Source organism: Rhodnius prolixus, unplaced genomic scaffold (genome assembly GCF_049639745.1).
Source record: "Rhodnius prolixus isolate KJV_2025 unplaced genomic scaffold, Rpr scaffold_2, whole genome shotgun sequence".
In the NCBI taxonomy this organism is placed as follows: domain Eukaryota; kingdom Metazoa; phylum Arthropoda; class Insecta; order Hemiptera; family Reduviidae; genus Rhodnius; species Rhodnius prolixus.
In genome coordinates this window covers 28519852-28525623 of record NW_027411592.1, presented here as the reverse complement: position 1 = coordinate 28525623, position 5772 = coordinate 28519852, and the positions used below count along the sequence as shown (strand labels likewise).

Genomic DNA, 5772 nt, shown 5'->3' with positions numbered 1-5772 from the left:
AAGGCTCCAACTAATTTCTTCAAATTGGTGAACCAGTTGCACGTATCTAGATCTAAAACTTTAAATTGACACTTTTTTTTAGGGGAATATAATTAAGAGCACTTCTGAAAGAGGAAGATGGTTAGCCTTTTCTCTAAAGTGTTATTAGTGTTTATTGTACTGGCTTACCACTTTATCATTATTAATAAGAATTCAATGTGAAATTGATTTATAAATTTGAAGATAATTGCCTGAATAGATTCCATCCAGAGAGGCAAGAGTTAAATGTAACTTAAACGTACGATGATTCAATAAGATTTGTGGGTTTCAGTAAGGCTTGTGACTCACCACACAGGTTTTTTTTAATTAAGTCAAGATGAAGTAAGTTTTCCACCATTCAGTTAATCGTAATATTTGACGTGATAATCTGTAGATGTTCTATTCCATAGGTTTATTATGATATTAGAGCCGCTACTGCCAAAAATATTAGCCTTGTCCTGTTTCAAGTAATTTCTATTCCACTGATAATACCCATCTACCTACACTAAAAAACGTTTGTGAATCGGAAGCAACAAGTCTTCACTTGCAGGCCGACGAATTCGCCTCGTTCCAACTATCCGTTAATTCAAGATTATTTTTTTTTAGGTAGTTCTTTTATTCTCAAATCATTAAGAACTCAATGCTATTTGGCAAATGTGATGATAAGTCCAATACATGGTCTTTAATATAAAGTGTTTCCGCTGTTACAATTACCAAACGTTGTGCTTGTATAATCCACCAGTAGATCCCACGAAGTGTTTCCGCTCTAAACGAAGAAAAGAAGCTGGTTTAACTCAATGCAGTCTAATTCACAAAAAACTGTACGTGTGAATGAAACTAATTAGCGTTTTATTAAATGCTGAATTTCATTAATTCGAGAGAACACTAATGCGGAAATATTTCCACTGGTAGTAGTAGCTTTGATTTTATGCAATAAGTCATCTTTAAAATTCTACAATCTTATCTCTAGAATGAACTTGGGATCCCAGATAAACGAATATCACTAAGAACCTTTCCTTCTAATCTGTTTCTGGGAAGAATAAGTCATATGTACTTTTATCTGTGCTTCGCTTATTACCAGTTCCATCATAGCTCTACAATGGTTGTTGAATAGCAAATTGTAAGGATGCCAGTTGTTTAAATATTAATTAATAGATATATAACTAAACCTGCACAAGAACTAGTGATAAGGCGGGTTTTATAGCTACAAGACTTGAAGGTAAATAGCTATAATTTGATCAAACATATTTATTATATAAAAAACACTGACTAACATGGCTTAAAGAGCCATTAATTACTAACTATGTGTATGACAAACATGTAATACCCAGAGTAGATGGTGACTGAATGAATTTCCTTGTATTGGGGTCCAATCTTTCATTCACAGTATCATTCTATGTTCTAGTTTTACTACCTCAACCTTATTGCAAGTGTAAGCCAGCCGCGTCAACACCACTTTGGCTATGTAGCATATATACATTAAAATTTGAATTCTCGAATATTTCTTCAAGTTTTCTCCCCATGTCAAAATAAGGAGCCTTTTTGATGTGAATACGTCTTTAAATTTGCTAACATATGGAGGCAATCCAAAAAAAACCTAATGATAACAAAATCGGGGGATAGAGTTTGGCATTATAGTTTCGAATCTATCGTCTACATCCAAAATTAAATTAGACCACTGGATAGCTAAAGGATCAAAGAATTCATTACGATAAGCGAGGACTGTGACGCATCGCGCGCGTTGGAGGGGGAAGCGCCACCATTTTGAGATCATTTTGCTACGTATCGAGATTTGAAATTAGTATAACTTTTGACTCGGAGAAGCTACGATGTTCGTTTAAGTTTTAATCGTCAGCTGACGTCACAATCTACCGATTGTATATAAAACATTATTGTAGAATAGTGACAGTGAATATAATAAGGTGTTAGAATAAAAAAGTATCAGAAATATATATTGTCGGCCTATACGCGTCGAAAAGCCAAAACCAAGTACAGAGATCGTATACGGTTGGAAAGGGCTTCTCAAGAACAATCGAATGGTAATAATAAAACACCATATGACCGAGTCAAGCTGTGCCGGGAACGTAAAAGAATGACTGTGGCAGAGCGGATCAACGACGGGGTCGGTACATCTGCAGCTGGGGCGGTTGAAATTATGCAAGTGGATGATGAAATCGCTTCTACATCGACAATGGACTGTATAGGCATAGATTGTGGTTCGATTGTCGATTTGTTTCCTTGATTTCATCCTAAATACATAAATAAAAATATTTTATATAAAAAATATAACCCGTTACGTAAACGTATTCACGTACAACACACGGCCGTGTCCATGACACAGCCACAGTTTTTTTTCCTCTTCCCAGGTTACTGAGTTCACCTAGCTGAACCCAAAACGTTATCAAACTGATGGTATTAGAGTTCAGCGCATTGATGGCGACCTGATTGTCGGAATAAATAATATTTTGATTCTGATGTTTCTTGTGGAATAATCGGTAATTACCTTAAAGGTGTGTTACGCTCCCCGATGGGGAAGGTAAAGCAGGGCCACTAGCTCAGTGAAGAAGGGGTGGGGAAGGGCGGTTTATAGTTGCCTTGAGCGCCACGCTGTTGTTTCGAGTGAAATAAGTACCGGTTTCAAGGGGATAAATGAAAATAAATAAAAGAAAATAAAATAATAAATGATTAAACAAAAGGTGTAGGGAGAGAGGATGTTTATGGGCTGGTAAGAGTAGGTTCTTGGGGGTACAGCAGCGAAAACCCCCAATACCCGGAATAGTAGGTTGGCTGGAGTAAAAGAGAGAACAGTAACTATAAGGAAGCAGGAATTTAATTTAATTTAGATTTACGGAGCAATCAGTCATCGTGTAATGCACCAGCTACAGCAGGTCGTACTCACTTCAATATCAGAATAGGCTATTTTATGATCTATAACAGAAAATACAATGCTTGGTTAGAAATTCCTGAACATGAACATTATATTAATTATACAAACAAAACTTGGAATTAAATTAATGGGCCCAGCTGACTAAAGAATATTTTCAACACATTGTACATTTAATAAGAAAAATAAATAAATTTAAATAATAATAATAAAAAAACTTCAGCTCAGAATTATAACGGATTCAAACTTTGTCAAATTGTCCAATCTCCATTACCTTTGCTACCACCAGCGCTGGGGTTCACTCACCGCTCCTTTTAAATTCAACTTGAATTGGGCAGACACCTGGTTCTCTACTCTTGCCTGTACGCCTTTAGAGTTTTCGTTCTCTCGGTACACGATAAATCCTCCTGCAAGCGAGTTTTCGTTTACTTTTCTTCACCAGCTATCCAAAGGCTCAATTTACTTCGCCAGCGTCAGAACCAACTCTGTTCGGTTCGCAACTTTTTTTTTTTCATCTGCTCCCACTGCCTTCTGTACTCCTGGATTTTCTCTCTTCTTTTGTTTCCGCTCACTTTTGGTCTTCTAATCCTTTCTTTTCCCAACTATTACTAAGCCTAATTTTTTTTTTATTACACAAAATCAAATTCACTTCATTAAGAGGTGCATTACAAATGACTGACCCCCCTCTCAACAAAAAAATATTACTATTTATTTATATATTTCGGTTTTTTTTGTCTGTTTAAATAATCACTGCCTCCCTCTCTCCCACCAGACTGACTGACCTAGCTATTATTTTCTTTTTAACCCCTAACAGGTGCTATTGCAGGAAATCTTTTTATGGATTTCGAATGCGTGGTTCTTGGTACAAATACTCCAGCCTCAGTTGCTCATCTCAGAAACCTGAGAGCTGTATGTGAGTAACTTTTGTTGAAAAAGTACAGATTCACTGCCATCGTGCCCTCAACGGAGAAAAGTCTCTGGTGTAAGTAGGGAAGTAAGCTCGAGAGAGTGGAGCTTGCGTTCAGGAATTCCATTAACCTCTTTTCTCTCAACTCACCTTTTCAAACCTTTCAACAGCAAGCTGGAGACGCTAGACGCGATAGGACGTTCTCATTGCGCTCTTTATGCCGAGAGTTATATACAGGAAACCTCGAGACTCAGCATAAATATATTTCCTCTGAGAACAGCAGTATTCAAACATATAAATACGTCACCCAGGCCAGGCCAGCCAGTTCTGCCCAACCGCTGCCCGAGTTAAGTTCTACCTGCAGTTCTGCCCAACCGCTGCCCGAGTTAAGTTCTACCTGCAGTTCTGTCCAACCGCTGCCCGAGTTAAGTTCTACCTGCAGTTCTGCCCAACCGCTGCCCGAGTTAAGTTCTCCCTGCAGTTCTGTCCAACCGCTGCCCGAGTTAAGTTCTGCCCAGACTTTGTCCAAGTTCCGTTCAACCTATCAGTAGTGAAGTTCCCTTCCCTTGATATCTTTGTAACCGTTATTTTATATATATCAGTTTAATATTGTAATAAAGAACTTGTGTTTTAAATAAAAATTATTCTTTTTAAAAAAAGCCCCTAACGGTACAAAATATATAACTGGCGCCCGATTGCAGAGACTCGAAGTGACATAAACGGTCCCTATTTGCAGAGACTTTAAGTGACATAAACAATTTAATAATTTCCAAAACATCGTACCAAAAGTGATTGAGAGCGAGAGAGCAGAAGACTTCTGGGTCAACATCTATTCAGCATTCAACATCAGGTGGGCAGAACTCAAGCCGTAATTATTTTATTATTATTATTTTAATTTTTCTTTTAAGCATTTGTCTTAAGATTTTGTATGTGCTTTTTATCAAATAGTGTATACATTTTTGTATTGTCCCTAAAAATCTCCAAAAGGAATAAAATAACCGCATCAATTATTCCAGTCCCAAAAGGAATAAAATAACCGCATCGATTATTCCAGTCCCAAAAGGAATAAAATAATTACTTATATTAATTATTCCAGTCCCAAAAGGAATAAAATAATTATAAGTAAAAGAAAAGTAGAAGAAAAAGTAAAAGAAATAAATTCCCCTAGTTGTTATAAAATCCCCTTGATTACCCTGCCGAAACAATAAATTAAAAACATATAAAGTAGGCAAGGGCATTATTAATTCTTCCTGTCCCTATAAGAATAAAATAATTGTAAGTAAAAGAAAGAGTAGAAGAAATAAATTACCCTAAGTAAGAATTATATAATTGTAAAGAAAAAGTCCCTATACATATACAATATATTTTCCCAAGCATTATAAAATCCCCTTGATTACCCTGCCGAAACAATAAATTAAAAACATATAAAGTAGGCAAGGGCAGAATTAATTATCCCAGTCCCTATAAGAATAAAATAATTATAAGTAAAAGAAAGAGTAGAAGAAATAAATTCCCCTAAGTAAGAATTATATAATTATAAAGAAAAAGTCCCTATACATATATATGTACTTTCCCAAGCATTATAAAATCCCCTTGATTACCCTGCCGAAACAATAAATTAAAAACATATAAAGTAGGCAAGGGCAGTATTAATTGTCCCAGTCCCAAAAAGATAAACATAATTGATATATTGTAAAAATAAAATAAGTCCCCATATAATTATTAATCCTTATAATAAAAAGAAAGTATAATTGATATAAAGAATAAATAAGTTCTCGAATAATTATTAGATTATAAAGACTAAGATATCTTTATAAAGAAGTGTAACGGATATAAAGAATTTATAAAAAGTCCCTATAAGATAAGATAAAGAAAAAGCAAACCAGTATAACTGAATAAATATTATTTTAACAGATAAGAAGAAGGCAAATCAACATATTTTAATCATACAACTCTGTCTTAT

At 35.3% G+C, this 5772-nt stretch overlaps 1 pseudogene; it reads left to right on the top strand.

Annotated features, from left to right (window-relative positions):
• Positions 1 to 3101: 3101 nt before the first annotated feature.
• LOC141448617 (uncharacterized) lies at positions 3102 to 3713 on the top strand (annotated as a pseudogene).
• Positions 3714 to 5772: the final 2059 nt, after the last annotated feature.